Source organism: Fukomys damarensis, unplaced genomic scaffold (genome assembly GCF_012274545.1).
Source record: "Fukomys damarensis isolate Sample0158 unplaced genomic scaffold, DMR_v1.0_HiC HiC_scaffold_28, whole genome shotgun sequence".
In the NCBI taxonomy this organism is placed as follows: Eukaryota; Metazoa; Chordata; class Mammalia; order Rodentia; family Bathyergidae; genus Fukomys; species Fukomys damarensis.
In genome coordinates, this window is record NW_022900940.1 from 46,625,140 (window position 1) to 46,653,089 (window position 27,950).

General features: G+C 46.0%; 1 long non-coding RNA gene across 1 annotated transcript; it reads right to left on the reverse strand.

The window, feature by feature from the left end:
- Positions 1–5,702: 5,702 nt before the first annotated feature.
- LOC104849941 lies at positions 5,703–9,443 on the reverse strand. The gene is made up of 3 exons (XR_776857.2): positions 9,409–9,443; positions 6,817–6,935; positions 5,703–6,039 (listed from the first exon to the last, which is right to left on the reverse strand). It is a non-coding gene; the product is annotated as an uncharacterized LOC104849941 (long non-coding RNA).
- Positions 9,444–27,950: the final 18,507 nt, after the last annotated feature.

The following is a 27,950-nucleotide window of genomic DNA, read 5'->3' on the forward strand; positions in this document are numbered from 1 at the left end:
TTTTTTTTTTTTTTTTTTTTTTTTTTAAGAAAAGGCAGCAGGGCGTTAGTCTCTACCCTGGAATAGATAGTTTGTCCAGCTGTAACTGCTGCAGACAGGAAGCTGAATGTTAATTAGATGTCAACAGTAATTATGGTGATTATGTTTTTTGAATAGCTACAGGGAATAGCTGGATCCACATCTAAAATGTGATGTGAATGACATTTTAATAGTTTTTATAAGAAAAAGAAAGCAGCCTGTTACTAAGGAAATTTCCATGAATAGAATTATAGTAAAATAGATTGCTTAACAAAGGTCTGTAACAATGATAATATTCTCATGTGAAGCATATGGCATATATTGAGGAAAATCATGAAAAAACTTTCTGAGACTGATAGGTTCCCTTATTTAAAAGAAAATCAGTTATTTTAAAGCTTTGCCTCAAGGTTTCACTGAATATGCTGTACATTTCTGATTTTCCTTAGACCTGGGTCAGACTGCAGTTTTTATGAACCTGTCATTTTACTGATATTTTAATTACATGCCTTTTATCTACTGTAGCAATCCCAGTACTACCCAAACCTGTACGTTCATCCGCTTTGTAAGATATTTTAATTTAATTCATTTGTTTTCAAGTAAACTTCACAATCTGAAGCATCATATTCAAGTCAGATTTTTGGCATATTTTATGTTGAAATAACTTCATAAAAAGCATTACCACTTGATTAAAAAAATAATCTGCTTCATGTATTTAGTACATTTCAGGTAAATCTCAGGGCTTGAGTGAGATTAAGCTTCCCTCTCAAGCTGGAATTCTTAAAAGCCCGTAGATGGGCAGGCCAGTGCACCAACTCCTTATAGTCAGAAGTTATGAGCCAGCAGAGTAGTTGAGTGTGCAACTGTTTCTTTAGTCATTCATTTGGTAGGCGTTTACTGAGCACCTACTGTGTATCATCACCGATGAAACTGAGAAGATGCATTAATTTGCACGATTATTTGGTGACATTTCTGAGGAACAGGTCACTTCCTCAGTATCAGTGGTTCCCCGCCTCAGCTGCTCCAGTGTGGGTAATCCCTGCACCAGAATGTAGAACATTCCATAACTACCAGGAAGGCTGCAGCCAAGGCAGAGGTTGACAGCAGGAAGGACAGCAGGTGTGAGGCACAGAAGGCAGGGAGGGCTGGGTCTTGGCCAGAAGTGAAAGTGACTGTGTGTTGGGCTGGTAAAGGAAAAGGCTCTGTCTAGTATGCAGCTTCTGGCCTGTGGACCATAGTATAGAAGGGAGTTTATCTTAAGAGCAGTGGAAAGCAGGTAAAAAATGTTGAATAAGAGAGTGAGTGAGGTGGTCAGGTTAATCCTTGAAAAACATCCTCCATCTGCTCTGTGGACTGTGGTTTGGGGAGAGCAAGGCTGGTGGCAGGGAGAGAAATTAGAGACTATTGAATGTTCTGGGTAAAAGATGGGGTGGCTGTGCCAGGGGGTAAAAGAGCACAGATGAACTTGAAAGAACGCTATGTCAAACTTCCTTTGCCATTGCTTGGTGGCTGTGTCACTAGAGAACTTTTCAATCTGCAGTTTCCAGTTAAAACAAAATAGTAATAGCAGTCAAAATATGGACACTGACTGGGTGTCTGGTCCACAACGGCACTTGACCAGTGTTCCTCATTTTGTTTTCACAGCAGCACCATGAGTTAGGTTTATTCATTTTACTCCTGCCTTATAAAGAGAAATGCAGAACTACAGAAGGTGGGCTTTGTGCCTGGGGACACATTACTACCAGGTGGTAGAGCTGGGACACAGGTGCTGGCAGTCAGAGTCCAGAATTGTGTTCTCACCAGAAGTGGTTAGAGAGCATGATGAGATTAGCACAATATCCCTGTCTTGAGGCATGCATAAGGGTGCAGATTTTCATTTTGATTTGTTTTGTTTTTAATCAAAAATAACCCTGTGTGCTTATTGTAATATCTCTCGAGTTTTCTTTTTGCTATAAAGAAATCATAAGGCGAGGGTTAAGAAAGAGAAGAAATAAAATAATTAACAGTTCAGTCATAGGTGTGGGGTCCAGCACTTTGTCTATGTGGGATCTGTGCCGAGTGTTAACATTTTTACCCTCACTATACTAGGTGCAGGGTGATGCACTGTTTTTAGTTTTCCATTGTAGGTAGTATGCAGTGTGGCTTCGTTTTGTGAATTCTGAACCTGAGATTGAGAAAAGTCTGTCCTGTGCGCGGTCATTCAGATCGGGCAGGACAGAGTCCAGTCTGGCTCGGGTTCTCTTCCAGAGTGTGCTGCTGCCTCTCCAACAGGAAAGGAGACAGAGACGTGCGAGGCCAGAGCACACTGGGTCAGGAAAACACACAGCGATTGGGAACTGGGAAAGAAGGGGGCGCCGTACTGAGCGTGGGATTTGGAACTGGGAAATCTTAGAAACAGGTCTCATTAGAATACCAGGAGTCTCTCCTCTACACGCTGTTGTCTGGTTCCTTGATGGCAGGAAAGTGTTCTGTTAGGATTAGCAGACCACACTGAACTCCATGGCCATTAGAAGTCAGGGTCAGAACATAAGTTCCAGTCTAGACATTTTACTGCTCAGAGAAGTGATTGGTGCCCTTTGAATTGTCACCGGTAGGCCCATGTTGAGTAATTAAGACCTGAAGACTCATTCGCTTGCATCTGAACTTTCTTGGAGTATAAGACACCTTGGGCCAGAGTCCACATGTGCTAGTCCCAGGGCCTTATCACTGGAGGACTGAAAATGTTTAACAGGCAAGAAGGCACAGGCCATTTGAATGATTTATTTACTTAGCTGTGTGTACCTGAGGGTGAAGCTTATACAAAGGGGTTTTTCCCATTTTATCTTAATTTTCCATGAAGAAATAACTTTTTATTGTTCAACTTTCCTGATTTTAGGGACAGAATGCTTCACATAACTTAAAGGAGGAAAGGTTTAATTTGGTTTACTGGTTCAGAAGTTTTAGTCCATGTTCAGCTGGTTCTAAGGCAAGAACATCATGGCAGAAGGGCATGATAAAACCAAGTTGCTCTGGTCATGAAGCCCAGAAAATAGCACAGGGGAAGGCATGTATCCTCCAAAGACCTGCGCGCAGCGACCCACCTCCGCCAACTGGGCCCCACCCCTAAGAGCACACAGAGCTGTGAACATTGATGTACCTGTACAGACACAGCACAAGACACTGAGGAGGATGGTACCCCCAGAGTCCAATCACACCTCCAGGAGTCTCTAATTTCTCTCCCTGCCGCCAGCCTTGCTCTCCCCAAACCACAGTCCACAGAGCAGATGGAGGGTGTTTTTCAAGGATTAACCTGATCACCTCACTCACTCTCTTACTCAACATTTTTTACCTGCTTTCCACTGCTCTTAAGATAAACTCCCTTCTATACCATGGTCTATTTTAAGCCACTGATCTTTGTAAGTTGATATGTAAGCTATGTTAATAGTTTGACCTTGCTCGTTCTGATTAATATCAAAGTCACTCACTTCTACAGTTTCTTATCCATTTCTTCACTCAGCAGACAGTGTGCTGGTCATGGGCCAGGGACTGCAAGAACAAGTTGTGATCTTATCTTCATAGCCTCTGAGAACCTATCTGCCAAAGTCACACACTTACTTAAGAGCTGACGTTACATTTTACTCAGATTGTTGGGTTCCAGAGTTTGTGCTCGGAAATGCTGCTCTCTGCTATCTCAAACAGATTTCCAGGATGACTTACAGTTGGCTCTAAAACTCTTGTAGGGTTTGAGTCCAGACAGACAGCAGGCCGCCGCATTCCTCACAAGCTGTCGGAGCGAGTGTGACAGGCCCAGCAGACTGGCTGAGGCTCGCCATCAGAGACTGAGTAGGAAGTGTGGGCTGTGCTTTATTGACTGGGTATTGAACCTGTCTTCTGACTGCCCAGTCTCTTTTAAAAACCCTTTTATGTTTGTAGGGCTTTTCCATTTAATGGGTTCCCAAGGTGGGAGCCTGAACCTCACTTCCAGCCAGTTTTGCAGCTAGAACGCCTACATCCACACTAACCAGAACTCGCTGGCCAAACACTGGACTTCAGAAACGGGTACTGGGCAAGGCTGGGGGAGCTTCTGGTGAAATCCGTGTGTAGCTGGTGAGGAGCAGCAGAATCTTCCTTTGGGGAGGGGGTGGAGAAGGGCTGGGTGCCTGACACAGGTGGCATGGTGGTCATGAGCGCATTCTATGAGAGGGCAGCAGCACTCTTCTCATTAGACTTACTTTGGAGCATGATTTGGGGCATTGTTCCTGGAAATGTGGCATTAGGCCAGGTTCTCTAAACCTCTCAATATCTGTGAGCTACTGTACCCTTTAATGAACTTGTTTTCTGCTTAATCAGCCACAACCGGCTTCTACTTCAAGAAAGAACCCTGACTGATCCAGTGGGGAGCTGAGTCAGAAAAGATTCCAGCCAGATTCAGGGAAAAGAGAACCAACAGGAACTGGCTGATCTCAAGGTGTGTGGGTGGGTGGGGAATCAAACTCTTTGAAATCCGAGCTCTCAGGCAGATGGACTGGGGTCAAACCCTGAACAAATAGGAGTGGGTGTTACCCTTCTGTGGATGGGCATGTCCTCTTCAATTTGTTTGTTTCCCAGTTCAAGAAATATTTTCGCAGCAGAGAAGGCATTCCTGGCCCCATGCGAGGCAGCGGGGTAGATCATGGTGGATAAACCAGGTGTAAGCTTAGACTTCTTGCTGCTCATAGTTTTATGTAATGAGAAAGCCAATCACAATCAAATGACCACACTAATGGATACATATCTAATTACAAAGTGGTAATAAAAGAAAGTAATGTTCTAAGTATATAACATGATCAAGGAGATTAGGGACGCCTTCCAGCGAGAGCAGGAAGAGGGCAGGAGAGCATTCTGGGAGACACAGACAAGGCCCCCAGGACAGAGAACTTGGTGCATTTGGACAACTACAAAGCTGACGAGCCTGATGAAGGTGTTGATGTGGGGCAGGAGGTCAGGGTGAATGTGGAGTGGGAACTGCAGCCTGAGGTGCTCTGTTTCTTAATCAGTAGGAAGCTACAGGGCACTGTTAAGTCATGTGACCCCACTGCCTCACACACACATTCTGAAAGACCACACTAAATACACAGGGGGACGGCGATGGGAAAGGGGAGTGTGAGGAATACAGGAAGTGACTCAGAGGCTAGTGCAGTAGTCCGGGCAGGAGTGGGCTGCTGGACAGGGCTGGCACACTGGCCGGATGGACCAAAAAGAGAGTGATCGGAGAGCTGTTTAGGGGAACAGTCAATGGACCTGCACAATGAGTTGGATATGGAATGGGGCAGCCCTGACTTTTCCAGCTGGGACAACTTATCCAATAACCACAGGAAGAACATCAGATTGGCAGGAAAGGAGTGGAGCTAATGTCTTCAGTCTTACACATGCTGAGGTCGAAACAGTAAGCAGACTGTTGGAAATAAGTGTTTGGAGCTCCGGGAGAGTTGTAGTGGAGATGTCTCCCTGTGGATCTTAAAAGCAGATCTGCTGAAGCTAGAATGTGGCTAATCCAGATTAATAAATCCAAGTTTAGAATGTTCGTTCACTTACTCAGTGTAGTTTTATGGACATACACCTCACGCCAAGCAGTGGATAAAGAATTAAGAAGGACCTAGTGGCACTTCTAGTATAGTTCAGCACTGTAAGTGTCAGCACACAAACACAATAAAACGCAGAGAATGGAGGTGTGTACTGGATTCCCTTTAAAGGCACGTTTCAGGGTCGATTTTAAGGTTGATGGAAGGGATGAATTGTGTTCTCAGAACGGGGACAGGAATGCAGACTCGGCACTGTGGGAGCATTCACTGACCTTCCGGAATCACCAGTTCTAGACCTGTGTGAGTAAGGGAGTGGGGAGCTGGGCAGCAGATGCAGAGCTGCAGAGCTGGTCAGAAGGCTGCTCTCGGCAGCTGCGTGGACCTTTTTAACATGAAGAGTTCAGATATCACCAAAACACATCATGAATAGAAGACTGGCGCTCCCATTTCTGACAGACACCTCTGCTGGATTCATTGCAGCTTCCTGTAATAGATTAGAATCCAAACTTCCTATCTGCTTCTTTTTCATGGGTGGGTTTTATATTATTAGTTCCTTAGGGTTTCAAGTGTTTGTGTTGTTACCTTATCTTACAGTAATTGGAAAATTTGACATTCAGTATATTGTTATACTTTATACATTTCCTGGTTGAGTTAGATATTACAAAAATGACATTCACTTACTTTTTGGAAACCATGAAATGGTTTTCCCATTTAAATCACTGTGCTCCCTTCACAAAGCAAACTTGTACCAAGGAACAGTGTCTCTTCTGTCCCCCTTTAGTTGATGCATGTCATTTTCTGCCGTATTTGATGGCACACCACGTTTTGACTATGGGTGATTTTAACCATAACAGGTCTCTTACCTCTTTGTAACAATCTCGCAAAAGCTCAGAGGGCCAGTGAAGATGTTGAGGTGAAAGTGTAGGTTTGCTTGGGGTTAATTTGAATAATTAATAAATAATCAAGAAAAAAATTCTAAGGCATCCCCGAAGACTTGTGTAACAGTTTGTTTAGGCTGCATAAGAAGCAAGATAGGAGATTTAAATTCTGCTAGTTGGACAAAAGCTACTTTATTTTCCTTCATTACTGTGGGTGAAGGAGGCAGAACCAGGAAAAGACCCTCAGAAAACACAGACCCTCAGACACCACTTCAACAGGGAACAGCGATGCTAAGTGAGAACTTTAAGTGGCAACTTTGGCAATTCTTTGGGCTTATTCCATTCACATCACTGTGAGCTGTTGTCTCATTGTCTGTTGTTACCTGCAGGCTGCTGACAGCAGCTGGTAACAGCACTTTCTGCTTGGGGAGGAGGGATTGGAAGAAAGATCCCACGCCTGCTGGGTTTTCGGTGATGCCCAGATGCTGAAGGCTCCACTGCCCTGAAATGACACAGGGAGAGTTGAATGTTAACAAAGGAAAAAGCCTTTTAAAAGCTAGGAGCTGTATTATCATAATTAAGAGTGGCTTTCTCCATTTACTTTTTTAGTAACAACTGAAGTTGACAGTGGGAAACCCCAAAGGATAGGCATTTCATGTGTATCTGAAGCAAAAACAAAGACCTTTAGCTGTTTCTTTTTCAGGCAGTCATGTGGCTGTCTTGATTGACAACCTCTGTGTGGAAGCCAGTATTGTGAATAAAATAATGATTCTTATGTGGGAGAAACGTGAAAGCTTCTGTGGTTTAATAACAGCTTTCTGCCAGCTAGATATCTGAAGACTTAAAATGTAGTTGACAGTAATTAGTTTTGTGTTTCTTTTTTCTTAAAACATAAAACATTAAAATATCTTTTTAAAAAAACCCCACACACAGTGCAGACCCATCTGATGGATGCCTGGCTCTTTGCAGTTTTAATGAACAGTGAATGCACCTCCTCAGCCTAGGCTCCATGTCTGTTGACTGAATTTGAAAAAATATAAAAAGGACTCTGCAAAACATGTGGGCCAAATGCCTTCTTCAACCCAGGAACAATGACAGTAAGACCCTCACTCTGCTGCCAGGAAACCGTCCCTGTCTCCCCATTGCTGCGGTCTGGAAACGCTGAATATTTAAATGGATCACAGAAACTGTCAGAACCAAACTTGGTTAGTGCAAACAGTGGGGAATTTATCTACTAAATATTTTGAATCAATCAAGATCAAACCCACCTGTTAATTGGTTTACTTGAAGAAAACAGATTTAGGAGTGGAGCACACACGAGCCTGGCTGCCAGCTGTGTTTTACACTGCACTTGTTCTGGCTAATGCAGGCCCTAGACAGGATGGTGTCACCACACACACAGTGAAGCTGAGTCACAGCGTGCTCGTGCTTACATCTTCTCAGGTCCGCACGCACGTTTTGAAATGTAGCACTTTCTTTTTTTGTGTACTGGGGATCGAACTCTGGTCCTTCTGCTTGTGAGGTAGTCGGCGGAACCGCTGAGCTAAATCCCCGGCCCCGGCACTTTCTAATTGACAGTGCAACTATCCGTACTTTTGTCTCTGAACAGTGCAAAGTGTCCTAAGCTCAGTGATGTACAGCAGCAGGCTTTTGTGGTTCACAAGAGCCAGCAAAGTTTCGAAGGTTCTTACAAGCCAGTCATTAATCACATTCATTATTAAAATCTGCATTATACAGTATTGCCTTACAATTGAAACAATTAAATTAAAATCATACACCCTTACATCTCACTGCTAATTACTTGGCTCCATGTTGTTGCCCATGCCCCTGAAGCTCTGCATCTGAAGGTGAAAGTACCTGCAGTGACTGGCTGCTGCACACGGCCCCTGGAACCCTCCCTCTGCGCATCCCTTTTGCTGCTGGTCCCTCTGGCTTCCAGCCCTCCTCATCCCCTCTCAGGCAGGAAGCCCTGAGCCAAAGTGCTGGGATAACTCCAGTCTGAGAAGACACTCCCTAGTGGACATTGGCCCTGACAGAACTACTTTCCTGCTCGTTGTACCTCTTTCCCCTCCCATAAAAGCTTTCTCCCCCAAACTTCCTAAGAAACAGCTGAGTGCCCCAAGACAGAGCCTGGAGGAGGTGGCTTGTCTGCCTTCTTTAGGGCTGGCTTTGAATAAACCTGTTCCCTGTTCCTTCGCACCAGTGCTTGTCTTCATGGAGCACCGGATAGTGTGGGCATTTGTGTGTGTGTGGGGTGAGGGGTGTTTGTTTAATTTAGCCTTTGAGACAAGGTTTCACTGTAATTCAGGCTGGCCTCATACTCACCATGTATCCCAGGCATGTCTCAAACTTGTAATCCTCCTGCCTCAGCCTCCTGAGTGCGAGGATTAGAGCAGTGAGCCACCACACCAAGTTCAGTTTGGGCGTTTGGTTCCAATGACACTACTGCACTTTGTCCCAACAGTGCACTACTGTACCTTTTCCCATCACTGCATCCAACAAGGAAGGTCAGTGGCTTAAACTTTGTCATGGGGGACTGGAGATTTGCACCATGGGACACTGCAAATGCTACAAATCAGAATTTGATTTATTGTTCTGATTGTCTAGACTAGAGATGGGCAAACACTGGCCTAAAAAAAAAAAAGGAAAGAAAACAATGAAAAGGACACACACGATAGACCATATGTGGTAGCTTTTTCTGTGAGGGTGAGTAGTAACTGTGTATGGTTTGAATAGGGTCTTCTCGGGGATTTATACTGAAATTTGCTCCTCAACATAATAGGGCCAAGAGGTGCAGAACTGGAGAGGTGATTGGGTTATCAGGAGGAACTCATTCATGCAGCTCCCCCGGGACTGGACGAGCCTCCACAGCCAAGGCTGGACACACAGCTGGCCACCTTCCTCTCTGACCCCCCTGCCCATGCCTTCTGCCCTGCTGCTTTCCCACCATGTTTTGACGTAGTAAGAGCCCTCACCAGAAGCAGACACCTGGCTTTGAACTTGCAGCTCCAGAACTGTGAAACCAACAAAACTCTTTCCTTTATAAATTACCCAGTGTCAGGTATTCTGTCACAGTAACTGACTATTTCGTCAGAATGACAAAGACAAAAGGGCTCTGTGGGGCCATGCAGTTACTGTCACAACTACAGAACTCAGGCACTGTAACAAAGAACAGCTGCAAACCATGTGTAAACAAGCTATATTCTACTCAGAATTTTTTCAAGCAAGTAGCTGGGGGCCTGATTTAGCCCATGGGCTATGGCTTCCCAACCAGTAGTGTGAGTTACAACAGAGATAATTAAGCCCGTGTTAATCAATGTGTGATGCTTGTAACAATGATCTTAATGTCTCCATGATGTCTTGAGGGAATTCAAAGTATCAGTGACCCTCACTGTGGCAAATTGTGGCACAGCTTGTCTGAACCACTTCAGTTCTGCGAAGTGGACACTTCCTCCTTGGAAGGCTGTTTGGCTAACCGCGTGGTCGCAGTTGTGAAGTGAAGCTGTGTGCTTTCAAAGCCCTGCAGCGATGCCTGATTCATGGAGCCTCGCAGGAGCATCCTAAAGAGCAAGGGATGGGCGCGCGTGAGCGGCGGCTGCCTCTGCTGCCCTCTGACCCACTCGGGGGCCTCCAGTGAGTGGACGGGGTCTCCTTGCTGCCGAGTCGTGGCTTTACAGTGTCGTGTAAACATCGGTGTGATCACCCGTGTGCAGAGATGCCCACTGTGCTCACGCATTCTGCTCCCCGTCTGGAAAGGGGCCACGGCTTCTCGCGTTCTAGGCCCTCCGCCACTCAGCTGTAACAAAACATTTAGTTGAATAGAGCCATGGCAGTTTGTGTGCATTTTGAGTTTCTCATAGAAGAAAACATTTATGTGCTTCCTCTCCGCTGTGTCTAGAGGTTCATCCACAGGCATCTGAGAAGAATTAATTCACTAGTATCTTACTTACAAAATGCATTTATTTACTTGAGGCCTTCTGGAGATACTCATGGCCTGACTTGTTGGTGGCTCTGCCGCTGCTCAGACGGGGTGAGGTTGAACGGGCGGTTGTGGCCCCTCCACCTGAGTGGGGCCTGGCCTGGCCTCCAGGTCACAGTGTACCTGGCGTGGTCTCTGAACTGCCAAGACCACCCAAGCTGAAGCAGGACTCCAGAAACCTCCGTGTCTGACGCCAGGATGGAGGCTAGGAAATGTGCACCACCCGGCTGAGCCTGCCCTGTGCACCACCCAGGTAGAAGGAAAGAAGTTGGAGAAGAAGCAGCTGTGCTGAGACCTGAGAAGGACAGCGCTTCCCCGGTGCTGAATGTCTTTTATGAAAAAATTTTGCCAATATTTAAAAGTAATAAAATGTCGTGTAAAAATTCAGACTGCCAGCTTTTCTTAAAATATCGGAAGATCTAGCAACCTTGGTCCTCACATCTCCCAGCATTCGTGATCTGGATGTGAGTGGGGCCCACCCCAGCCGGTGGGTCAGGGGAGCCATGGAATTTCCAGGTCACGGGTGAATTCCCACAGAAGGCATGCAAAGCAAAGTCCTCTCCCACGAGGGCTCATAGTGAGTACTCTCTTAATGCAGAGTAGAAAAAATCACTTTAAACATCAGCTCATCAGCAACACTAGAAGTAGATTTGATTCATTCTCTTTGTTGAAAGCAGCCTATTTGGTGAGAATCCAATTTCTTCACATTGTAACTTTCAGGGAAATCACTGATGGTTTGCCTGACATTTACGACTGTTATCTATGGAGGACTAAATCTAACAAAGGGGGCGCAATATCTTTTGGGGGGAAATTGCAAATTTTTATTAAAGCATCAAAAAAGAAGACAAGAAAAATACTAAGAATATGGCAGTGGATGAGAAGACTCAATATTGTAGAGATATATGAAATTTCCCCCAAATTAATCCATAAATTCAATGCAATTCTAATAAAAGATGCACCAACATTTTTCGAGCATTCTGATAAGTTTATTCTCGATTTTATCTAAAGAGTAAAATCCAGGAAAGGGTAAGATAATTCTGAAAAGGAAAAAAAAAAGAAGAGGAAATGTCCTACAATGTACGATGAGGATATCATAACTAAGGCCGCATGATGGTGGGCCCACAGTAAACAAGTACATCTGCACAGATGGCTGAGGTCAAGATTTATGCCACTGTGGTACTGCTTAATCCAATACTGAAAACCAGTGGGGAAAGGATGAGCGATTCCATATGTAGAATTAAGAAAATTGGCTTTCTAGATAAAATAATTACATTCTTACCTGTCTCTGTACAAAAATTAACTTCAAACGGATCAAAGACTTACATGTGAAAAACAAAACTCTGAAACTACTGTAAAAAAATATGAAATTATCTTTTTGACTTCTGTTCTAGGGAGGGTTTCTTAAAACAAGTAATAAGAGCAAACTTTATTCTTTGGAAACAATAAACTTAATCTTCCTTAATATTTAAATTTTTATGTGGCAAAGAGAATAGTCAGCTGGAGAAAGATGCTTTGAATATAGATAATAATAGACAAAGGACTTGCATTCGGAAGGTATAAACAATCCCTCTAGATCAGTGACAAGAATGTGAATAACTTTATAGAAAAATAGGCATAAAATCCTAAGAGATAATTCTTAGGAGAGAGCCACACAGGCAATAAAATGTGAAAGCAGAATTCACTCTACTAACTGGAAAATTCAGAATTAAAATAAAAAATAAAAGTAGATCCATGCAAAGACTTGCAGTTTGCTTCAGAACAGCCCAAAGCCTCAAAGCCAAATGTCCGTTAGTGGGTGGATAAATATAAAAAATATAGTATGATCATACTTTGAGTGAAAAAAAACCTTAACATTGAAATAAAACAACACAAATACCCAAAGTCGTTATGTTGAGGGAGACCAAGTATATATGTAGTGTATGATTCCATTCATTTAGAAACTCTAGGAAATGCAAGCTGATCTGTAAAAACCAGATCAGCTGGGGCCTGCTGTGCCCTGCTGTGCCCATTTTCACTGCTGCATGGTGAGTTTCAGAAACAGAATCACACACATTTAATGTGGTGTTTCCTGGGCAGGAGTCCCTAGGCACTGTGCTAGGGCTGGACTCTGGGCTGCAGTCGTGTGAGGATGTGGGTCCCTTTGTGAGCCCTCTGGCTCTTGGCAGAGGTCATCTTAGAATTCTGCTGCCTATGCCTGGGAAGTAAGAGAAGACTCAGATAAAGTCCTGCTCTATCAGTCTTCCTAAGTGCAGTCTAGACTATGGTCTTGTCCAGTTTTTAAAGGGAGGCTCCCCGTAAAATAGAAGTATCAGTTGCTCTCCGTTTTAAATGTTCCATCCTGTAGACGCAAGGAAACGAACTTCTTTGGGAAAACAAAATGACCACTTGGTACATAGTGCACCAAGGTAAAAGGAAAGTGCTGAGGGGGAGATGAATTGCAGAGGAAACTTGAGGGAGTAGAAATATTCAGAATCTCTATTACAGTTCTTTCTCCACCCTTCAAAACTCCTTGTGTTATACTTTAAGCATGCACAGATTATTAGACATCAGTTAAGCCTTAAGAAAGTTGTAACTGAAATAACATTTGTACCCATCAATTTGGCAAAGCAATGAAAGTCTAAAAGCAGCATTGTATAAGGTGTAATGGAAACGCGCAGAGCTGCGGCAATGGATCTGGCCACACCAAGAGCAAAGGGCAAGTGTGACCATCTCCGACACCCAGGCCCAGGTGTGTGACCCGTCCCTGCAACCTCAGAACTCTGGAAGGCTGAAGCAGAAGGCTTGCAAATTCTAGCCCAGTTTGGGATACCTAGCAAACCCTGTCTTTAAAATAATAACAACAACAATAATAATAATGGTCGAAGATGTGGCTCAACACAAAGACTCTGGGTTCAATCCCCAGCCCAGAAGATAAATAGACCTGGGAGTTCCACTGCTAGATATGAGGGGTGATAAAAACACGGTGGATGATTAAATTTAAAAAACATTCACTACAGCAAAAGCAAATTGCCATTAATCCCCTCGGAATCTCCCCTGCTTCAAGCACACTTACCCTGTCCTTGTCGCTCGGTTCTGGAGCACTCTTTTGTGAGTGTCTTCACGAAGCAGGATCGAAAGTGGCGTGAATGGCTGCTGTCTAGGACCCTTCGATGGAAAAGCAGGCTTGTGGAAACGTTGCTGTGTGTCCTCAGCCACCTCACTCACCAGATCGGCACCGTGCGGCTCCGGCTCTTCCTCAGAGTCACCCTGACCACGGAGGTAAGTGTTGGAATTGATGCAGGACACTGAGGCAGCCGCCACAGCACAACTAGACACTCACAAAAGAGGGCTCGCGAACTGCTTCAGAAAGTGGCAAGGGCGATGGGACAAGTACCTTTGAAGCAAGAAAGCTGGAATATTCTAAGGGGGAATTAATGGCAATATGTCTTTTACTGTGATGATTTTTAAAAATTTAAATATCCACGGTACTTTTCTATCATGCCCTGTACACACTGTACAGAAAATGAACCATCTCAGCCAATAATAAATGCAAGGAGTCACATGATATATTGTTGCAAAAATAACAAAAGTGGAAAACAACTTAAATGTCCATTGTTATACAAGTAGATAAACATGGCATCTTCATAAAACAAAATACCGTACAGGAGTTAAAAATGAAATGAAACGGATCCGTAGCCAGGTGTGATTGCACAGCCTGTAATCCCAGCCCTCAGGAGGCTGCAGCAGGAGGACACAGAGGCTGTTTCCGAGATTTAGCTCTGATGAGTTGTGTTGGGTGTGCAGGCATCTCTGTAATACGAGCTGGGGAGGGAGGGACGGAAGGGCAAAAGGATTTTTACAAAGAGAATCCGGGCTGGGGATTTAGCTCAGTGGTTCCGCCGATGGCCTTGCAGGCACAAGGTCCTTAGTTCGATCTCTGGCGCCTAAATAAATTAATTAATTAAAAGAGAGTCAAAGGACGGATGGAAATAGAAATTTTTCAAGTGGGAAGGAGATCAAGAGTTGGACAGAGCGGGGAAGTGAGGGAGGGGAAGATAGCAAAAATGAATGAAATGTGTTATGACGTGTACCAACTCCCTGTGACAGACGTGACGCTTACACACTCACACGTGCACTAATGAAAAATGATCACCTGTAACCCTTGTTGAACCACAAGAAAAACCCAAATTCAGAAACATTCTACAACATACTTCACTTCTCCGTGTCACCAAGGTTATCTGAAACAAATCTAAAGCTGTCACAGTCTGAAGTTGCCTAAGGGGAGGTGACAAATAAATGTAATGTGTGGTGAATATGATCCTGGAAGAGAAGAGGGACACTAGGTGGAAGCAAGGAGTGTGGTGCTGCGTCTGGTGGGTGAGCACGTGGCAGTGGGGGCTCACGAGTGTGGCCGCGGCAGTGTGGCGATGTCACTGACAGGAGAAACTGCAAGCCGAGCAAGCTCCCTGTAGTATCCTTGGGGCTTTTCTGCAAATCTAAAATTATTCTTCCTTTAGAATAGAAAAACAATTTAACTCACACGTCTCCAGAAAACAGGCTGACAGGTGTCACATAGAGAAATACTGTTTATTTTTAAGTGATGCATAAAAACTTAGAAATTGTGCATATTAATTGGGTACTATGCGTTTGCAGTGTTTCACACATACATTGAGTAACGCTCGAATCAGGTTAGGCGTATCTGTCTCCTGCAGCATTTATTATTTTCATGTGAGAACTTTCTAAATTTTTCCTCCCAGCTTTTTGAAAATGCATCACATCCTGCTGTCTGTAGTCGCCCTGCCATGCGGTGGCTCCAGAGCCTCTTGCTCCTGCCTGACTGCAGCTTGTTCCCGAGGATCAGCCCCTGCCCAGCCCCACTTTCCTACCCGTTCTCCCGGCCCGGTAACCACTGCTTACTCTCAAATTCTGTGCGATCGGCGTTTGTGCGTCCCACTGGTGAGATCACTCAAGGCCTGTCTCTCTGTGCCTCGCTTGAGTCCTTTCATGTAATCTCCAGTTCCATCCGTGCTGCTGCAGACGACAGGATTTCATGCTTGTGTTCGGTACCACTGCACAGCATCTGTGCCCCGCACTTTTTTCTCCACTCTTCTGGATGGGCGCTTAGCTCGTCCTCCGCTTCCCCTTCTGGCTGTTGTGAGGTGCGCTGCAGTGAACGTGGGCGTGCACTGGGTGTCACTCCTCTTAGATCCGTGTCCAGTCGTGGCACCGCTGGAGCACAGAACAGTTCTGTTTGAACTCCGAGGAAGCTCCTCCTGTTTCTCGCAGTAGCTGCATTCATTCCCCTTGCCCTCGGCAGTGCCCACGGCTCCCTTTTCTCCGCATCCGGGCAGTGATCCTGCTGGAGTGAGGCGATGGCTCGTGGTTGGATGTGCATCTCCTGAGGTCAGGGATGTTGAACTTCTTCCACGTAAATATTGGCCATCTGTGTGTCTGTGAGAAGGATCCTTTTACCTCTGCCCTTGAGAAGCACTGTTTTCTGCTGGACAGGTCTGTACCGCCCGCCACCCTTGGCTTCGATGCTTGGACTCCTTATGGTGTGACCACTTCCAGCTTCCACGTCTGCATTTGCAGAGTCTGGACAGTCCTCATGTGAGGAAATCATGGAGACATCAAAGGGGATGTGTGAAGCGCTTGACAGATGGGCTCAACACAATGACTTATTATTCCAATTGTTATATTACTCGTATCTCCTATGTATCTGCTTTTGGTCACCTAAGAAAATCATAATATCCAAAGCCCTGTTCGCTAAAACAAACAAGAACAACAAAGAAAAACTTAGGTCGCCTGATTTTGGTATTTTGGAGCCCCAAGATAGCCTTGCAGTCGCTGTCTGCAAACACCAAGATGCCCCCAGCCCCCTTGAAACCAGGGTGAGTGCCCTGAGGGGATTATTAATAAACTGTACTGAACCTATGCTCTGGCAGGAGAAGTTTCTCTCCCATCTTTCATAGGTTCAAACCCAGACCTCCATGTCACACCCTTCTCTGGCCAGTGAGAGGGGAGAGCACAAAGGAGAATGTTTGCATAACAAACTGGCTGTCATTTACCTCTGGAAATGGAAAGCAAGACCTCTCTGAGGACAGTTTCTGTTTTTGTTTTCTGTACTGAGGATTGAGCCCAGGGCTTTCCCACTGAGCTACATTCCCAGCCCACCCTCCCTCCCTGCCTCTCTTTCTTTCTCTCTCTCTCTCCCTCTTTCCCTCTTTCCCTCTTTCCCTCTTTCATCTTGAAACAGAGTCTCACTAAGTAAGTTGTCCAGGCTGGGCTTGAACCTGCGATCTACCTGCCTCAGCTTCCAAGAGTGCTGGGTTATAGGCATAAGCCACCATGCCCAGCTCCCTGTATGTGTATAACGTAAGAGCCTAGAGCTTGTGCTTGATTCTAATCATTTTAGACCCATCCTCTTTAAGTAGCAGGCGAGAAAAAGGTGGTCTTCTCATCTCTCGATAGCTAATCTATGAAATGAAATATGCAATCATGAAAATCCCATTTTCACAGAATAGTGCATGAAAGGGGGGAAATACTTAGGATATAATCATTGGGGGGAGCAAGACTAAATCTCATTTATAGATAATCTACATTTTGGGGAAAATGGGTATAGAGGAAAGACTATAGCGATATAACTCTACACCAAAAGTGCAATTGTTTAAATAGTAGAATTCTGGAAACTTTATACTTTTCTCTATTTTCCAGTTCATAATTGACCTTATTTCTAGGTGAATGCAGGAAAACAGGCAGGTGTGATTGGTAATGTGGGGCTACGAGCTGTGGACACAAGGACGTGAAGGCAGCTCAGGAACCTGCACACAGGTTTATGCCTCGTTACCTTCTGCCAAGGGCAGTAGTAGAGGGATGATTCTGAGTTCTTGCTATAAGCCATGCACATGCAAGCTTTTGGCAGAGTATTTTAATCCATAGACTCTGAGAGCAGCCTGCTTCAGTTCAAATCAGGCTCTCCTGTTACTTATGAACTTGGGCAAGTTATTTTACCTCTCTGGGATTCAGTGTGCATATTTGTAAAGTGGGGGTAAAGTGACACATATATCATGAGGTTATTATAACTACTAAGTTAGATCACAACAAGACTCCTTAAAAATTCTTGACATATAGTAAGTGGCCAGTAAATACTTGCTATAATTATTCCTATTACGTGGGTGAAGATGGTAAGGCTCTGAAATTGGAATCATTTCCCAAGGTTACATGTTCCTGAGTGGAGAAGTCTTTGAAACCCTTTTCTTCTCAAATGTGCAGGTTTTATTCGTTATTCTCAGTATTACTTTTACTGTCGGGCCACATGAAGTGTAAGACTATGCAGAGTTGACTTGGGCTAAAATTTTCCTTTTTGTCTCAGTTAGCAGCTTTGTTTGCTTTAAATCAGCCTCAAAATTAATTTAAAATAATTTTTAAATAACTCTAAAGTTATATCCAGCTTTCTCGTTCCACCAAAATAAATATGCTTCCTGGCACATTCATCCATACGGGTTTCTTGAAAAAATCACACGACCAAAGAGGATTCCAAACTTCCAACTGTGAAGACAAAGCAGTCTCATGCTATCTGTTGAAAAGGACGAATTATATAGTGGTAAGTTCTTTATCAGAATGGAACATGTATTTCAAAGCTCCAGGGAGACAATACAATTGAAAGGAATCTGTTAGCTTGATTTTATGTATGGCTTTTTTGGAAGCTATCACCAGGCTGTGTCTTGGTGTATAAGGTGAACCATTTCTCTTCGGTGTATTTCAGCCTGTCTGAAAGCTGCTTAGTTCATTGCAGAAGACAGGCTGTCAGCGGCGCTGTGAGCGGTGCACACAGGTGCCTCCCATAGATCCTGCCCCAGTGCATGTGTGTGTGTGTGTCCATAGGATGCGGTGGGGGCTGGCCTAAGGGAGGCAGGGAGTCCGCAGAACCAGGCCCTGGCATGGTCTGTCGGAAGAGCTCAGACTCAGGTTGAGCCAAGGACTGGGGCTGCGTCCTGGCTGAGCCACTGACTTCCTGGGGACAGGTGGGTTTCTAATCTCACCCCTCCGGACTTGGTGTCCCATGTGAAAACTGCTTCTGTGGTGTTTCCCTAAAGTGGTGGATCCACTCACAGACCACCTGCTGAGCTCTCTCAGGGTTTGGCAGACACAGAGTAATGATTTCTGTTTTCCAGGATACAGCGCAAGTCTACTCTTGCATTAGGGTGATTCTTCTAGGTTTTCCCCTTAGGAAATGAAAGTCAAGTGCGTCCATCATGATAAGTTTGGGTTTTTTCACATCTATTATTGTCTTATTTAAATTTAACGTCATTCCTAAATTAATCATGGAACCTGTAGATCACATGGCATACACTTAGAATGCAACCAGTAACATTTCTCTCCCTCTCTCTCCTCCTCCCTCCTCCTCCCACTCCTCGTCCTCCTCCTCCCCCCCTCCCTCCTCCTTCCCCCCCCTCCATCTTTGAGCCAACCATTCATATTTGGGACTTAAGTGAATTGCATTATAGTTTAAATTATATCTCCCATTTGTTATTTAGCTGCATTGCATTCTGACACTGGATCATTATGTATCATTGTTGAAAAAGCCCTTGATGTATCACTATTCCTATTTAATGGATGAAGAAACAGATTTATTGATTCACAGATTTCGACATCAAAAATCGGGATTTAAAATCACCGTTAAAGGATGCGAGACATGCTCATTGCATTACATGGTTTCCTCTCTGAAGTAACTATGTACAGTTTACATATACAGCAGTTGGGGAGTGTTACATTGACACTGTAACTGCAACATGAATAAAAAGGTATAGTTTACATCATGATAGTGGTGAAGTGAGCTGTCTCTGCGTATTGTGTCAGCTGTGCTGTATGACAAACTGTGGAAGACTCAGTGGTTAGCACAGTGGGCATTTCCTGCAGCTCACTGGTCGTGGTCAGGCACTCCTGCTGAGCCACTGGGCTCACCGTGTGTGGTGAGCCACCAGGTACCCCTGCTCCTGGTCTGGTGACCTCATCCGCAGTCCTAGTGGTGGACTTGGTACCAGCTGCAGTGTTAGGGGCAGCTCAGTGTCACCCAGCAGCTGGTGTCCACATGGGGTGTGGGAAAGTTCCAAGGAAGATCAGAAGCTCAAGGCAACTTGAGGTGCAGGTTCAGAGTGGGCGCAACTTCACTTCCATCACATTCTGTTGGCAGAGAAAGGTTCCATCCAGAAGATGTGGAAATCAGTACTATTTCTTACATAAGGAAAGCTGCAAAGTCACATCGATGGAGTACAGATTTCCAAAGAAAAGGAATAATAGTATTTTTCAACCAATATCCCTCCACATGAGTAAGAACTGGAAGGCAAATTAAAGTGCAAGAAACATTGATGTGTTTGTTGTCCAGTTAAGGGTGAGGTGTTCTTTCTTCACATCATTATTACTTCATGTAGGTTGGTGTAACGTTGTGGGAACTATAAACGACAAATGAGAGCTAAACATAAGAAACATAAGGGGAGGCCTGGTGAGAACTCTGCACCTCTGCAGAAAGGACTGTAGTGATAATGCGCAGATCGTAACCAGTGCCGCCTTCTGCCTGTTTTTCCAGTGGGTGGGTAACATGGGAGGAATTTATATCGCCAAAGCTAGGTAGCTCCCCACACTACACCCACAGCCTTGGGTCTCGAGTGGGCTTTTGTGGCAAGAGCCAGCTCCCTTCAGTACTCCCACATGCTCTGCACCTCACCAGCCCGGTGTCTTCTCTGGCTGAGACACTTTACCGAGCTTAGGACACTGTGGAGAACAATCTTCCTCAATAACCATAATTGCTGAGAGCCAAAGGTCTGCATATTTGAGAAGCAAAATTTTTAGTTTTTTAAAAAGACTGTTTTGAATAGAAATTATTCTTTAAAAGTGTAAGGTGTTCATATCCTTGTGTCTTAAATAGAGCTGTGAGAAAACATTTGAGCTGTTTCTGGCAGTGTTGTTCTTTGCCGTAATGCAGTGGCATCCTCAGAGCCTGTGGAGTAAGGCAGGGACGCTGCCTTACATAAAACATTCTGAGAATGTTCTGCTCTTATGTTCTCATTTCTGCCCCTTCCATTGTTTTCCTGCTCTCCTGGGACAGTGGCTGTGCTGCCGCTGGCTGTCTTATTTTACTTAGCTCCTTCTAATATTCTATCAGCTTCGGGGAAACCAACTTTATTGGGCTTATTCATAGAGGAAGGGTAATGGTGCCCTGAGCAGGGGCCGGGCCTCTGAGCTGCATCAACGCGAGGCTGTCTGTGTACAAGGCTGCGTGTCCTGTTCCTTGGCTGGTTCAGTGACCTGGTTTTCCTAGATTCAGTGACAGCCAAGAGGCAGGTGGTTGAGACTCCAGATCCATACACATTGCCAGCTGTGAGGCAGTGCAGGGAGGAGAGGCTGGGGTGGAGGAAGGAAATCATTGTAGGTGGGCAGGTGGGCCCAGGCCCTTACCATTCCATAACTGGGCTGGGTCAAAAGTTAGTTTTGCAAATAAATTATGGGCTGTTTCAAAGAATTGACTTATTTTCACATTTTATTTCAAGGCAGGAAATTTGTTCATTAATTCCGTGCTTTTATTCATTTACCCCCCCACACACTTATGTGATAACAGAAACCTCACGCACATGAAAGAAAAGTGTAAGCACATAACCGTAACTGAGACAGGCCAGCCCCTAAGAGAGGATGCAAGATGGAGACAGAAAAAGGCCTCCCAGATCTGTGTGTCCCTGTAAAATGTGATAGACACTACTGGCTCACAGGGGTTCTTGTGAGGATTTTATAAGACGCTGGTAAGGACCTCCGCGCTCAAAAGACATTGTGTGGGTTAATAGAAAGTACTTGCACTTTGCTGCCTGACAGGCCTGGACTCAAACCTTGTGTTCACCACGTGAATAGGGTTTTGCTTAACCTCAGTTTTCATTTTTGGAAAACGGGTCCAACTTCTGGCCTGCAGATCTGCTGAGATGATAAGGGTCGCAGGGTGCCTGGAAATGTCAGTGCTGCATAGACATCAGTTCTATTTTTTCATCTACACAGATGAAGTGACAAGTGAGCTGGGTTTTGGAGGGTGCATAGGAGTCTACAGATCAAACCTCCCAGAGGCAACGTGGCTTTTTAGCCAAGGCAGATATGAAGATGGGAGATGATCTGTGAAACCTTTGCCCTGGCCCAGTAGAGCCAGCAGTGTTCTGTATTTCTTTATCTTTCTTGAACAGTGTTAGCACGCTGACCACTTAACTACCAAGACCCGGGAGCCTTATTTCAGGATTGTTGCTCCATGGTACGGGGCACAGGAAACCCCGAGGTCAGGAACAGAATGAGCTAACTGGCTCTGCAAGCGGCAAGGGAAACAAGATATTCCTTCCACAGCCACTTGCCCGGGGCCGATGCTGAATCGACAGAACTGAAAAGGAGCTCAGAATCCCTGGATTTAAAGTCCACCTACCAGGGGTAAACTTTGAGCCCTTACTAGCAAAATACGGGGCGGAGGGGAAGTGGCCCCTGGCTGCAGACCAAGGTGCGGCAAGGTCCACTGTGAGGACAGCGAGAGGACGGGTCAGCAGTTGAGGCGGGAGCCCGGAGGTGCCCAGACGCCCGATCTGCAGGGAAGCAAGGCCATGGAGGACGAGACTGAGGAGGAGAGCCAGAACGACATCTTTCTTTGGAGCCCTCTTTTTTAAAAGAACCAGGGCTGCTTCTATGCCTGTTTCCTCCCTGCGTGTGCTCCGCCTTCCCAAGGCACCTGCAGGCGTTGCAGCAGCTGCTGCCCAGGCTGCGCCCTCCCTCCAGAGCCCAGCCCAGGGATTTCATCCTTGCAGGCGGCTGCCAGCGGGGGAGGCAGTGGGAGGGCCGACGCTGGGCTCCTGCTCCTCTCCAGGGCCCTGCCTGCAGAGCCCCGGAGCTCACCCCCAGCTGCTCAGAGCTGCACCCACTGTGGGCTGCTTTCGCCCTGCTATCTCATCTCCACTCCCTTCCTGGAATTGCTTTTCAAATGGACCACTTGGCTGGTGTGCCTCCCTCAGGCGAACCTTCTGGAAAGGGCAGCCAAAGGCAGCCTCGCTCGCCTGTGGGAGCAGTGGGGCTGGAGAGTGAGGATGGCAGAGGGCGGGGGGGCGAGGTGAGGAGGAGTCTAGGAAATGGTTCAGTTTATGTTGCTCTGGGCCTTTTCATTTTCTTAGTTGTTTTTGGTTGTTTTGTGGGTTTCCTTTGTTTTGCAGTGCTGGGGATGTGCCCGGGTTTATGCACAGGAGAGACAAGTGCTGTGCTGCTGCGCCCTGCTGTCCTAAGGAGGATTAAGTGAAGTAGTCCCTGTGCCGTGCGGGGGAGCCTGGCGCGTGCGTGCGCAGTCCCCATGCTGTGTGGGCTCTGCTCGAAGGTCCCCAGCGACAGCCCGAGAGCCGGTGCTCCCGCTCTGTGGTTGGGGGCTCGATGAAGTGAGCTGAGGGTGACCTGGCACATGCGCTGTGATGCTGTGACAGTTTGGTGACTGGGCTGGCAGCTCAGGACTGGCAGGCAGAATGTACAGCCCAGACGTCCTGGACGGGGCTGCACACCCCAGGCAGCCCTCCTCTGGCCGGGCAAGAGCTCGGCCACTGATCAGAAAGGCGCACAGCCTAAAACCTAGGAATCGTTTATTTCTGGAATGTTCTGTTTTATATTTTCCTACCACCGTTGACCACAGACAACGGAAACTGCAAAAAGCGGAGCAGCCGATAAAGGGAAGGACTGCGTGGGCCGTTTACGTTCCTTCCCAAGAGAGGGGTCCCAGGCGACACCGAGCGGCTCCCCAGCCCTGCGTCCACCTCACAGCACGAAGCCCAGCAGCAGCCTCTCTCCTCAGCTGAGGCTCTGCTTCCTGTCTGCAGCCTGTGCTGGAAATGAGACTCCCTCTGTGACAAGCTGTGGTACATCCACAAGGGAGCTCGGTGGGGTCCCTGGCCTCGTGCTGGGTACCCTATCAGAGTCTCCTTAGGAAGCAGAAGTAGAGAGTCGGTGAATTGCAAATTCTGACTCAGGTCTGGGTTTCCCAGATAAGTGCTGTCCTTTAGGAGCCGCGCAGGTGATGCGCGGACAAGTTGAGATCCGGTGTCACGTAGCTTTGGTGCCCAGATCCTTGTCACAGAGCACTGTGGTGGCACAGCACAGTCCAAGACTGACTCTCCTTATACTGCAAGTAGCACAGGGACAAATGGCATTACACACCCGTCTTGACACTGTCAGCGGCATGAGAAGGAAGGTGCTGCTCTCAGAGTTGAGCTAAGCGGCAGTCTGGAAATACCTGAATGTCCCGTTCTTCATTCTGACTCTTAATTTGTATCATTTACAGGCTTGGGGATGGTTTAACAAGGAACTAACATTTTAAGGAAGACACTGGTAAAACAGTCTATTTTAAAAATAGATGCACAGCTGAGCAAGAGCGCAGCTTCTCTCCGTGTTAGGGCACATGGCATTTTGAACTGTTCTAAACAGGCCTGCAGTAAATCGCCAACTGCAGGAGGGAAGCGGTTTCATCTCATGTGTAAGGAGAGGCCCTGGACACAGAAACTGACAGCCACTCTGCCCAGGGTTGCACACGTCGGCTCGGAGTCGTTTACCCAAGCTGTGTCTTGGGGAATCACAGCTGCCCTGTGGGTCTGCCAGGGCCACTTGAATCCGAGTGTCTGGAAAAGGTAACACAGGAAGTAACATAGGAACACAGAAGGTGCACCCCAGAGAGAGGAAAATTTTGGTTAATAAAATTGTAGAACACATTTGGCCTTGTGGCTTGCTGCATCCCAGAGCAATCCAGAAACGGCTCTGCCATGTGACTATAAAAGAGAGAGGTTTGGGGCTGGGGATTTAGCTCAGTGGTTCCACTGCCTGCCTTGCAAATGTCAGGACCTGAATTCGATCCCTGGTACCAGAAAAGAGACAGAGAAGGAGAGGAAAGAAAAGAGAAAAGAGAAAGGAGCGGGGGAGGGAGGGAAGGAAGGAGAAAGAAGAGAGAAAAAGAGGGAGACGTTTTGACAAGGCTGTCATGAGCCCCAGGCCCCTTCTGGGGACAGACTTCCTCCCCTTGCCGCACAGCCTCACAACCTGGTGTCCCCAATGGGCGGGAGGGGGCAGAAACAGAAGGGGCACCAGGCTTTGCAAAGGGAGCGTAACCCAGCCGGCCACGCCTGGACTCTGCCAACTCCCCAAGCCCTCCAACCTTATGAAGCCTCATTTTGCAGGTGATGTGGGGGAGAAATAGACTTTCATCCTCTTTCCTGCCTACCTCCTGTTCTATTAAGAGCCGTGATTTGGTCTGGGTTCTGCAGGAATGGTTGTTTAACACAAGGATTCTAACTCGGTTGGGAAGGAAAAGAAAACCAGAAAGCCATTTTCCAGCAGTTTGATTCTCAAATTTATCTTGCCTGCAGCATTAGCAGAGAGAATGCATTTTGCTTGGGCCATTATAATTATTGTCAGGCCTTCTTCATGCTATTTGTATAGTTCAGCATCAGCATTCCCATTTCACAGGCGGAGAGACTGAAGTTTAGGAGGCTAAGAGACATTGATGAACCTAGAGGACACTGCTAAATGAAGTAAGCCAGGCACAGAAAGACAAAACAGCATGATCTCAATCAAAACAGTTGGTCTTCTGAAAGTAGACGGTAGAATGACAGTTACCACAAGCTCTGTGTGGGGAGCAGGAGGAAGGAGACCTACTGGACACACGATTTCTGTAGTTAATGACAGTGTATTGCTTTCTTGAAAAATGCAGAGTGAGTGCTAAGCATTCTCACCATAAAATGCTAGCTGTATAAGGTAATGTGTTTGTTAATCAGCTCCATTTACTCAACAGTATACAAACTTGAAAATACCATGTGCATATGAATACAAGCAATTTTATCTATTTAGTAAAAAAAAGGGAACGCTAAGAGGATCCCATCAGTACACACAGTTGGCTGTGACATCTTCCTTTTGTGGGAAATTATCAGCGAAAGGTCACATAGCTCTTGATCTAATTTGCTATTCATTTTTCAGTACACTGAGCAAGATTATTGCAAACGGTCTCCATGTTGTTCTTCTCTCATTCTTATTACAGTACTAACAAGATTCATGTAAAAACCAGACCTCAGGGATTCTTTCTGATATAAAGCCTTAATCCTTAATCATGGGGACAACTATTCATCTTCTAGCTCAACTCCAGGCTTTGAGAAATATGTGTCAGGAGCAGCTAAATTCCTAAGCCCTCCATTTGCTGATACAGTGCTCCTTATTATTAAAAAAAAAATTACAGGAGGAAATCGAGGAGGTAGATCTTTGCTATTTCTGACTGGAATGGTGACTGGAGGCCTAAGAAAAGAAGCTCATTTTCTTCCCTAGTAATTTGGAAAAGACATTTCATACCTGCTGTGTGTGGGCTTCTCTTGTGTGTTGGGTAAGATCTGAGATGAACGAATCTGCTGCCCAGTCATTGGTTCACCACCTGAAGACATTGGACCCTTTTTGCCGGAACAATAGAAGAAATCACCAGCAGATGTACCACTGAGTACGTTGTTTTGATTTCCAGTGCACACACGCTCTAAACACGGCGCGCAGGGCCAGGGCCCAGTTCATAATGCTGTAGTTGCACGTGTTGGCAGAGACCAGCAGTGTGGGCTCTGGACTCCGATAACCCAAGTCCAAGCCCGCGTCCTAATTACTGTCTGTGTAGACACGAGCAATTTACTGGGCTGCACTAAGCCTTAGCTTCCTGACTCATAGAATGATAATAACATGGATTCTAGTTCATAGGGTTGCATTATAATCAAATGAAAAGCTGCATCAATAGTGATTAGACTAATACCCAGGAATAAATATTAGCGTCATTGTTGGTATTAGGCCCCTGACAGCTGACGACAGTTGGAAGATTTCTGCACTAGATCCGCAGTTCTCCACAGTCTTTCCTTTGAGGTCTAAATCCTTTTGCTTCAAAAGCTGCATTGGAAACTTTGGAAGGTGATGATTGGAGACCCAGGGTGCAAACAGGCAAAGGGGAGTCGCTGGTTGCAGCAGAGAAGGGGGAGGAGCCGTCTCCCTGCCTGCCCATTGCGCATCTTCTCAGTGCCTTTGGGTGCTGAGGGGCATCTTCATGGCATTTGACTGAGAAACTAAGGCGTGAATGTTATATTTATAACTGTGGTGAAAGCTGAGACGACCGGGTCACTGGACGGTGCCCTGTGTCTGTGCCTTACACTCGCGAGCTACCCGGACGCCCTTTGACACGTCTACCTGCCGTCAGGAAATGCATCTCAGTGACATCGCATTGCTTACTCCCTCCCTCAACACGTTTGTATTGAGCATTGTTTACATTTCACACCTAGCACTTGGCTTGTGCAGATAACTCAAAGGGACTGTTTATTATCATTTTCATCACTATAACCACAGAACTCAGCATGTGCTTGATATATAAATAGAATGGAAGTTTTAGGCTAATGATTGCCCTTTCACTTTAGAAGAGCAACAAAGGCTACCAGTTGTTCTTCTGTCTGGAGAGAGGGACCCCAGTAGGCTTTAGCTGGAATATGGGAACACATGGCCTACTTCTCTCCGGCCAGTCTTTCAGGAATACTGAAGGAAGTTCTGTAGGGACTCAGCCTCGCCATTGGCTTCTGGAGCTCTTGTCTGAGATCCTGGGCCCATGGATGAACATCTGAGTACCCAAGCTGCCCTCCACCGAGAGTCAGGAAGAAGCACTGTCACAGACCTGTCCCCTGAGATGAGTAATATTTGTGATAAAAACCAAAACCCCAGCACTCAATGCCATTTTCAACAAATATTTATTTGCCTGAAGCCACTTGCCTCAATGGTGTTTGTATACTCCCTGATATTCAGGAGGGAAGAATTTGTTCAGTCTTTCTGAATGGAGCATGGGCTTTCCTGTCCCATCCCAAAACATGACAGACTCTTCCCTCTAGATGAGAAATGAGGCCCGTGCTCTGCAAAACAAACAGAAGCTGGGAGAGGTTTTTCTTTTCTTTTTTTGGATTTTTGAGACAGGGTCTCACTATGTAGTTGAGACTGAAGTGGAACTCACTATGTAGCCCAGGTTGGTCTCGAACTCACAGCGATCCTCCTGCCTCAGCCTCCCAAGTGCTGGGATTACAGGGGTGCGCCGTCACACCTGGCGAAGCTGGGAGAGTTTTGCAGTGGTCAGTGTCACTGCACATGAAATGTTTGTCATGCCCCTAGCACTCTGGATCCGTTTATTTGCAGGCATCTGATTTTATAGGTGAGGGCGTGGGGCAAGACCACGTAAGTAGTCAGGTACAGAGCTGGAGGACATCAAGTCCCAGGTAAGAAATAGCTGGCGTGATGCAATTGAGTGATTGAGAGGGATTAAAAAGAGAGGAAGTGAAAAGGAGTGAGAACAGTTTAAGTAAAGCTAGAAGAGATGGTGCAGGGTGGCTTCTTGGGGAAAGTAGCTGAAAGGAACTGTATCACCGCGGGCCTGAACGATCAGGGAGAGAGGGAGAAAGATGGGGAGGAGGGAGAGGGGTGAGAGTGAGGGAGAGAAGGGAGGGAGAGGGGAGGGAGGGAAGAGGGAGA